Raw genomic sequence first — 10,665 nt, 5'->3', positions numbered from 1 at the left:
CAAAATTTTATAGATTCAAAAAGACTCCATTGACCTATGCCATTCAGCATTACTGCTGAATTGGAATAATGTATTTAAAGTAAGTGTACCAGTTAAGATAGGCTAAGTTATCTAAGTTATGCTTGGTAAGAACTCTAAAATTTTAGAAGTTTTAAATATTTGCTCACATTACACGTCCATTGTAGGTTGGTTTTTATGGGGGGGTGGGGCAGGGGATGATCTGTTCCTTGTCTTCCATCAGAAAACAGGATAGGAGAGGCTACATGTCTACACTGCCAGATTGTCAAGTCAACCCCCCCACCCGGCAGTTGAGGAGGGGCACAGATCATAGACTGATTCTTAAAGCTTCCTCTTGGAAATAACACATCACTTCTGCTCACATTTCTTTGGCCAAAGTTATTTACATAGCTACACCTAAATTCAAGGGTACAGTATAACCCTACAAAAAATTCCCAGGAGAACTAAAAATATTTGGTGAACACTGTTAATGACCACCAAACTGAACTTTAATTCATGCTAATCCACCTAAACCCAGCAAATGCTGAAGTGCATTTTACTCAGAAGTTCATCCAAGTCCTTGTGTCTCACAGAGACATCTAGAGGACATCTAGACTTCAACCTGTACTTCTGGAAAGTTGGCTTCTTCATAGGCATGAAAATGAGCTTAGATGTAGCAGCAAAGTATAAAGGGGCAGATGATCAGCCAGCCCTCAGAGTATCATTCTTTTGGGGGTGGGCATGTTGAGAGGGGGCCAGGGAATAAGCATGAACAAGAAGACAACTATGGTATAGTAAAAAAGAAGACAAACACTTGAAGTCAAACCAGTTTTAAGCCCTAACTTGGCAGCTTACTGTCTAATTAATTATGTGTCCATTATTTATTCTCTAGAAGTCTGAGTTTCCCTGCCCTGAAAGATAAGGAATCAAATGGATATTACATGTAATGTACTTCATGACTCATAAGTACTATATAACTGTCATAGACAGAATAAGTTATTTGAGCCCTAGGCATGTCTGAACTATGTCCAGATTTTAATGACTCCTCGACTCTGTCTCAGAAAATAGAAATGGTATTTGGCATGGCATCAACCCATATCATTTTTATATGTCAGCAACTCTTAATTTATAATCTACAAAATTTAATGGTAATAAAGATAATACTTTATAATGCTTTACAGAATTATTTCACACCATGACATCCAAAGCCCATTTCAGTTGCCGTCACTGAACAGAGAAAAAGACTCTAAGAAATGATGTGAGTAACAAATAAAGTAAGAGAGCAGGTAGCAAATCCTGCACAGGAAATGAACTGAACAGAAAATGAAGCCTCATTGGAGAAAGGCAAAATAAAAAATAGACCAAAATGTAAGTTGCTATATCTTTACATTGGTTATGTATAAGCCTGTACATTATGTACAAACTCCCTTCTTTATTATATCACTATATTTTGAATATTTAAGGACTTGTTGCTCTTCCAAAAAATAGTAATATGGGCTTACTAATTGAAAATTTAGGTTCTAGATATTTTGGGGATCATATTTAAAGCTTAAAGTCTGTCTTTGCTTCCTACCTCCCTCCCTCCCCTCTCTCCCTCCTTCCTCCCTTCCTTCCTTCCTTCCTTCCTTCCTTCCTTCCTTCCTTTCTTCCCTCTCTCCCTCTCTCCCTCTGTCTCTTTGTTTCTTCTACATTAATTAACTATAGCTTTTATGTTTCAGATAAAGTACTGGTATTAGGGAAGTCAATGTTCTTATAATATTTTCCCTTCCCTAGAAGGATGCAAAAGCTAGAGAGAGTAATGAGGTGGAGGCTATAATACATGTATGAATAGAATGCTACAAGAACAAGAAAATAAAAAGTGTCTGTGTTCAGGAGTTCAGGAAAGAATTCACACTGAATTTGACATTTCTCACTGTAAGAAAGAAAGGCAGGGAAAGAAATTCTAGGTAGAGGAAACAGTTAGTGCTAAATGAGAATTATCATTATGCACCTTTAATATCAAGTGATTTAGAGTAGCCGAGGGCTTCCCTGGTGGCGCAGTGGTTGAGAGTCCGCCTGCCGATGCAGGGGACACGGGTTCGTGCCCCGGTCTGGGAAGATCCCACATGCCGAGGAGCGGCTGAGCCCGTGAGCCATGGCCGCTGAGCCTGCACGTCTGGAGCCTGTGCTCCGCGGCGGGAGAGGCCACAGCAGTGAGAGGCCCGCGTACCGCAAAAAAATAAATAAATAAAAATAAAGTAGCTGAAATGCAGGATGTTTGGGGAGAGGTGAAATTACAAAGTAGGCAGGAGCCTGACCCTGGTGGTCTTCATAGGCCATTGCCAAGGAGTTTGTGGTGTATCCTAAGTGGACTTTAAATAGAGTGATGAAAAAAAGCTAACATTTTTATTTATGGAATATCCACATTATCTACAATTAGAAAAAATATTGCTTATTCTCAAGTTTATGAATTTGTGAATTACCGTGATGATCTATTTATTGGTATCTAAAATTAACTCCCTACTTTGGCTCATGTACGTGATCAAGATTATACCTACATCAAGTAGCAAATCTCCTGTCCTGATCTTAAAGTCACTTCATGAAAGTACCAGTCCCTATTAGGGAATCTCTTCCACATACCCAGTATTTTAACTCCGAAGCATTTGAGTCTGACTCATTTCTTAGAGTAGTGCTTGATTTCCATGTAATCATTACAAACACACAGACATAGGAATGTCCTTGAGATTTCTCCATTGTGTAACCCAGTGCTGAAAGCTTTCAAAATAAATAGAGCTGGCATGCAATTTCTTTCCCTTTCTTATGCCATATCAGTATGGCTAACAGTCTTAACAAGTTAATTTTTGATAGTCAAAGAGCCGAAAGGTCTATGGTCTTAACTTTTGTTAAGTGAGTTCAATTTGTCCCATGTTATGATGATAAATACCTGTGGAAAAAAGCAAGCATAAACTAATAACCATGACTCAGAATGTATTAGCAAGCTGGAAACATTTCGGTCATTGTAGCTATATGCTTTAAACAACAACAAAAACAAACAAACAAACAAAAAACCCAACAAACCCTCAGTTAATACATGCTCTCTTTTTTGTAACTGTAACATTTATGCTGGCTTTATAGGCTAGAATATGTTTATGGTATATTTAAATTTAATATAAGCTACATAATGGGGCATTTTATTTGGGGATGCAACCACAATCTTAATTATATGACTAAGACTCTAATACGTAATCTATATTTCACTGAAGATGAATAAGACCAATAAGATAGGTAATGCCTTCTAAGTGAAAAAGCTAATGATTGTCCTTGGGTTCTGATATCTCTGGGACACTATATGAGGTTCTGTAGAAGGGTAGATAAAAAGCAAAACTTGAAAAAAGGTCATTAGATTAAATGAGTAGAAAGGAAGCACTTGAGAGTGAAGTTTTAGTTGAGTATAGGCAGGAGTCAGATAATAATGCTGTAGGATGATGAAGAAAGGATTAATATAATTTATTCTTATCTCTGTATACTCTACCTTTATCCTGTTCACGTTAAACCTTGGTTTCTTCTGGTCACAGCTGAAATGCAAAATGGTTAATTCTTAGCATTTGAAATTCTAAGGTCTTGGAACCTGGTTTACCATAATAGATGTGGAAAAATACTTGGCTAGTCAATTCACTCACTCCCCAACCCTCCTCACTACCCTCTCCTCCCCCGCCCCCCACCCCCACCCCTGCCACCTAGCCATGGGGAAAGAAGATAAAGACTCTAGATTGAAGGGGAATTTTCTGAGGTGAGCTGATTATTTTTTCCCCCTTGGGGACATTTGCTGGATCCTGGGAATTTTTCCCTTTGGGGAATTTAACTGATTAATGGCATTGTTGCAGAGTGGGCTTAATTTAGGCATTAACCCACTCTAAGCAAAAAAGTAAATAAACTAGCAAAGTGTTGTTGTTCTTGTTGTTTTAGCAGTTGTAGGAGGTTAGAGAGACAAATTTGAAACTTTAGGGACTTCTTCACATCCTTGGCTAATTTACCCCATATGACATCGTCTCAGTTCTAGAGATCTGCAGCAGCATTGGAGATAGTGAAGGAAGTCCAAAAGCTTCAAAAAGGCAAAATGAAATCTAAGCCATACCAGTGAGAGTGGGCCTGCCTTAGTCACTTCATTAAGTCTCTCAATCAAGACATTTGCTAGATCATTAAAAGGCCTAAAGTGGAGGCTGAAGAGCTGGGCTGGAAACTTATGAATGACAGAGCTGGAAATCCTAAAGTATTTCATGATCAAGGATAAAGAGAACAATTTGACTATCAGTAAGCTGCAGATGGCCGTTCCCAAGGAAGTGGGCTGAAACAGATGTAAACTGATTCTTATTCTGCAATCCAGCTCTGACCCAAGTTAATTACTGATTAGATAGAATGATCATCATCTTACCTGAGCTGCATAACAGAGGAAAGGGGGGGACCCTTTCTGGTTAAAGATAATATCATTCAGATTCCCTTCATTTCTTTTATACTCAATGTCTGACACACAATAAAATATTACTGTACATGCAAAAAGACATGAAAATATGATTGATGGTCAAGAAAAAAAAACGATGGAATCTAGTGGGAGACCAATAGATCCAACTATCAGAGTTACCAACCAAAATCTTTGAAATAACTATGATTGATGTATTAAATAAATTAGAGAAGAATATGGGAAGAATATATGAAAGTATGGAGAATTTCTTCAGCAAATTATACTCTGTATAAAAAAACATAAACAATCTAAAATAGAAAAATATAATATCTAAAGTTAAGAACTCAGTGGGTGTTCTTTTTTTTTAATAAAAAAAGTTGTATTTACTTAGAAGCATTCAGAATGTCAACAAAACAGCTGCAACTTTTCTTTTTTTTGCAATCACAGAGTGGTATTCTGTTAACAGAACAACAATTATTTCGTATAAGCTGCATCAGAGACAACTGAAGATGAAAAAATTACCATCCCCATATATAACTAATTTGTGCTGTGCACCAACAAGAACCTGCTTTAAATTTCCATGCCAATTTACAGTCCCCATACCGTACCAGGCAAGGTTAGTGGCTATTGAAAATACCACCAGGACAGGGCTATCTAGAGACACATTCGGTAATGTGTTCACTATGCAAAAAAAGACACTGTACAGTTTAAAAACAAATCTTACACAGCCTTACATTTCAATTTTTTTCTTTAAAAGGAGTGAGTTGTGTACAGGGGGGTTAAATGCTTTATAGACAAGAAAAAAAAACTGCGCTAGGACCAACTTATTCATCATCATCATCTTCTTCCTCTTCCTCTTCCTCCTCCTCCTCCTCCTCTTCATCTTCCTACTCTTCCTTCGTTTTCTTGCTTCTTTGAGCCTTGACGACTCCCTTTTTTGCTGCATCAGGCTTCCCTTTAGCTCGGTATGCAACAATATCCTTTTTGTGCTTTTCCTTCAGTTTAGCAGCCTTCTCCTCATAAGGCTGCTTGTCATCTGCAGCAGTGTTATTCCACATCTCTCCCAGTTTCTTTGCAACATCACCAATGGATAGGCCGGGATGTTCTCCTTTGATTTTTGGATGATACTCAGAACAAAACAAGAAAAAGGCCGAAGGAGGCCTCTCGGGTGCATTGGGATCCTTGAACTTCTTTTTTGTTTCCCCTTTAGGAGGGATATAAGTTTTCATTTCTCTTTCATAACGGGCCTTGTCCGCCTTTGCCATGTCTTCAAACTTTCCTTTCTCTTTAGCAGACATGGTCTTCCACCTCTCTGAGCACTTCTTAGAAAACTCTGAGAAGTTGACAGAAGCATCTGGGTGCTTCTTCTTGTGCTCCTCCCGGCAAGTTTGCACAAAGAATGCATATGATGACATTTTGCCTCTAGGCTTCTTAGGATCTCCTTTGCCCATGCTTAATTATTTTTCCTCCACGAGGCACAGAGTCGCCCAGTGCCCGTCCGGCTCTCACTTGCCCTGGCCCTGCCTCTATGGAGCTCAATGTACTGCAATCAGTGGGTGTTCTTAAGAGTAAATTAGTGAGAGGAGTATACAGAACATGTAGATTGAAAGACAAGTCACTAAAAGTACACAAAATTAAGCATGTAGAAAACATTAAAAAGGTGAATGAAGATATGTAGGATTATCTAAGGTCTAATGTACATATAATAGGAGTCACAAGAGGAAAAAGAGAAAATATGGGAAATCAGTATTTAAATTTTCTAAAACTGATGAAAGATGTCAACTGAAAGATTTAGAAAAGTCTGGGAATCGCAAGTTGAAGATAAACAAAACTATACCTAAGTATATTATAAAATCTGAAAATCAAGTACAAAGAGAAAAAACCTAAAATCAGTGCCTTAAAAAAATTACTGAGAATGACATCTAACTTCTCAACAGAAATTATGGAAACTAGAAGACAATAAAATGACATCTTTAAAATATTGAAAGAAGATAACTGCCAACTTATCATTTTATACCAAAAAATTATCCTTCAAAAGTGAAGATGATAGTTTTAGTCAAATAAAAAGTGAGGGAATTTGTCACCAGCAAGTCCACTTTTGTAAAACTAAATTGACTTTTTTCAGGTAGAAAAATAATTCCAGATTCAGCATGGAAATATAGGAGGAAATTATGAACTCCAGAGGTGTAAAATATGTGGGCAAATAAAAGTGACTACTGACTTATATATAAAACAAGAATTGTAATGTCATATATATGTCATATATATATAAATAGACATGTATATAATATATATCTCAACTGAATTACAATGGAAATATGTCAAAAATTGTATTGCTGCAGTTAATGGCATGCTTAGAGAGAAACTGCAGCAATAAAATTTTTGATATATTTCCAGTATAATTCAGTTCAGAATGGTTTCTAATTTCTAGCTTAATTCCACTGTGGTCAGAATATATTCTCTATATAGTTGACCCTTGAACAACATGGGTTTGAACTGTGTGAGTCCACTTATATGTGGATTGTTTTCAATAAATACATATTGCAGTACTACATGATCTGTGGTTGGTTGAACCTGTAGATGCAGAACCCCAGATATAGAAAAATTACTCTAAAGTTATACATGGATGTTTGACTGTGTGAGTTGGCACCCCTAGCTTGCACATTGTTTGAGGGTCAACTGCATATTGGAAAAGAAGACTAAAAATCAATTTATTTAAACTTACAACTCAAGAAGCAAGAGAACAAAAAGCAAATAAAAGCTAAGAATTACATAAGGACAGAAATAATAAAGAGCAGAAATAAAATTAAAAATGAAAAATCAACAAAGTTAAGGGTTGGTATTTTGATAAAATTCATAAAATTGATAAACATCACAAGGTTAATAAAGAAAAAAGAAGACACAAATTTTCAGAAATGAAAATGTACAGATCATAATACATCAAATGAGATGATATTATGAACACTTTCTCCAATAAATTTGATAATTTGGATGATATGAGTTAATAATTCAAAAACCCAATAACATTAAATTTTTCATAAGATGAAATAGAAAATTTTAAAAATCAGATATGTATTTTAAAACTTTGATTCTTCATTAGAACATTCTCATAATCAAATTCCTAGGCAAAGATAGATTCACTGGTGAATTCTTCCAAACATTTGAGAAAGACATAACAACACTGTATAAATTCTTCCAGAGAACAGAAAAAGAGGGAACAGTTTCTTTTCAATGCTTTTTAAGAGGAACATTTACGAGTTCTTTAACTGAGAAAGACATAATAATAAAGAAAAATTATAAATCAAAAATTTTCATTAACACTGATGCAAAATTAAGAAAATGTTAACAAAGTCAACCCAGCAATACATAAAAAGGATGTTATATTTGCCACCAAGAAGAGTTTATTTCAGATATTCAAGGGTGGTTTAATATCACATCAACAGACTACAGAAAAACAACAAGAATTTACAAGAAGATTTAGCAATGCCCCTAAATACAAGGTTAGTATGCATAATTTTATAAATATTTCTATGTACCAGAAGAAAATGGAAAATTAAAACATTACCATTTATAACATAAAAAACCATATAACTAGCAACTAATGTAATAAATTGCGCACACTTCTACAATCAAATTACAAAACATTACTGAGAGAAATTACAGAGAATCTAAACAAATGGAGAGCTATTCCATGTTCACAGATGGAAAACTCAATATTGTTAAGATATTAATTCTGCTCAAATGATTCTACAGATTGTGTAATCCTAATTAAAAACAACATGTTTTTTGTTCAGTGAAAATTGGAAATGCAAGGGCCAAAGATACCCAAAGCATTCTTGGAGAAGAACTTAGTTGAAGGACTTACCTTGCCAGATATTAAAATTTGTTATGAAATTATAGTAACTAAGATAGTTTGGCTTTGGTAAATGGACAGAAAACTGATGACTGGAATAGAATAGAGGGTCCAGAATTATACTCACTATACTCCTGTATAATAACTTATGATTAAAAAAAAAGTATGAAAAAAGTGCAGCAAAGAAAAATAGTCTCTTCAGTAAATGATGCTGTGGGTCAGTTGGATATCCATATGAAAAAATAATCAAATTCAGATGGATTATACATCTAAATGTAAAAGGAAAATAATAACGCTTTTCGAGGAAAAGTCAGGCGATGATCTTGAAGCAGGCAAAGACTTTTAAACAGGACACATAAAGAACTATTTCTAAAACATTTTATCCTTATTTTTAATGATAATTCAGTTTATATCAAAATTAAGAGCTCTGTAAGAGCCTCAAAGTGCTCGTATCCAGAATAAAAAAGAACTCTTACAAATCAATCAGAAAAAGGAAGGTAAACCAATAGAAAGATAAACAAAGCTTAAGCAGAATCTTTAAAATAGAAGATATTCAAATAGACAATAAACTTAGAAAAAGTATCAACCTCATTAGTTGTCAGGGAGGTGCAAACTAGAAGCCACCATATGACAGTACTACACATCTATTAGAATGTTTAAGGTAGAAGGATGGAGAATACTGAGTGCTGGTGAGGATGTGAAGGAGCAGGCATCGCTGCTGTGAGGCACTGCTGGTGGGGGTCCAAATTTATATTGATACACGTGCGTTGGAAAACAGCTTGACGATACATTATACCCCACCTACATATATAACCAACAGAAACGTGTACATAGCTTCATCAAAAGCCATGAACTAGATGATCTTAGTAACCCTAAGTAGTAGTTCATAGTAGTAAAGAACTGAAAACTCTTTGAGGGCCTGCAAGAGTACAATGGACTAATAAATTGTGGTATCATCACAAAACGGAATACAGCATAGTACCATGCTACTGGCAAGTCTTCACCTGTGAACTCCCTTCGTAAATATGTGTAGTTGCTTCCAGAGTGTGTCTAATACTGTCAGAACATGCGTTTCAGGAAGAAATGGGAGGTCCAGTCTGTGTAACTCCATGGAAGGCTTGGTACACCTCTCTGGTGAGGGGTTTGGCCTGTGAGAGGTGGTGTTCCTGTCATTTGCCAATTCTGCCTTTGTTATTCCCATGTGGTTCACCAGTATCTGAGCAGAGTTTGGCTTCATGTCAGCTGGGGACATAGGTGGTGCATCCCTTTAGTCACAAAGGCCCAAAAATGATCAGTCAGTCCCTCCAGCCACTTGAATGGCGTTTACTCAGTGATTTTATTCAATGAGATAGAATTAAAGTATGTTTAGATCCTGAAACTTTTTTTTTTTTTTTTGGGTGGGGAGATAGGGCTGAAAAACATACTCCATCAGATGGAGAAAGCAATCTGGTGTGAGGATTCTTGCATTAAAAATCTGTCTCTGAGGCTGAAACTGCTATTTTGGTATGCTTTACTGTGGCATCTAACAGGCAGCGAGGAAAAAAAAAAAAAAAGAAAAAAATAAGGGAGGGTTGTTTGTCTTCTGTGACAATGATTTAGACCCCAAACCTTGATCGTTAACTTCATCTGCAGTCAAACGATATTTTGTAGTGTCTTTTTAAGGGCCAGGCAATTTTACCACCAAATAAAATATTTGTCTTTTATCCACATTACCATACTACTGACAAGTCCTTGCCTCAGAACTCATCATTTAGCAATGTGTAGTTGTTTCCAGAGTGTGTCTAATACTGTTGGAACAGGCGTTTCAGAAAGAAACGAGAGGCCCAGTCTGGGTGACTCTGAGGGGGGTTCAATACACCTCTCTGGTGCGGGTTTGGCTTGTGAGAGGTGATGTTCCTGTCATTTGTCAATTCAGCCTTCGTTATTCCCACGTGGTTCACTGGTATCTGAACAGAGTTTGGCCTCACGTCACCTGGGGACATGGGTGGTGCATCCCTTTAGTCACAGAACGCCCAAAACTCATCAGTCCCTCCAGTCACTTTAATGATGTTTGACACTAAAAAATACTCCATTTTTAAGAACATTAATCATACTGACTCTTTTTAACAGTATTTTTCACAGCCCCTGGCCTAGAATGGAAATGTCACTACCGGGCATCAGCAATCACAGACTTGGCTATTTTAACAAAGTTGGGAGAAAACAGTGCTGGTGGCCAAGTGAGTTGTCCGAGTTATTAAGAGTTGTAGCAAGTCGTGATACAGTCAGGGTTAGGTTCCTGTTACTTACCACTGTTTCTGGCACCACGGCTTGTTGTGGCTGCACAGGGGGCCTCTGGGACTTGGGAATCTGAGACTATAATGGGAGAGGGGAAGTCCAG

The 10,665-nt window shown here is 36.7% G+C and overlaps 1 pseudogene; it reads right to left on the bottom strand.

Moving 5' to 3' along the window:
* Window positions 1–5,244: 5,244 nt before the first annotated feature.
* LOC111175277 (high mobility group protein B1 pseudogene) lies at window positions 5,245–5,985 on the bottom strand (annotated as a pseudogene).
* Between the last annotated feature and the right edge of the window lie 4,680 nt (window positions 5,986–10,665).

This window comes from Delphinapterus leucas, chromosome 4 (genome assembly GCF_059928025.1).
Source record: "Delphinapterus leucas isolate spDelLeu-1000000601 "Yukka" chromosome 4, BTC_Dleu_Yukka2, whole genome shotgun sequence".
Taxonomy (NCBI): Eukaryota; Metazoa; Chordata; class Mammalia; order Artiodactyla; family Monodontidae; genus Delphinapterus; species Delphinapterus leucas.
The sequence above is the reverse complement of the archived record's forward strand: the minus strand, read 5'-3'. Positions and strand labels throughout refer to the sequence as shown.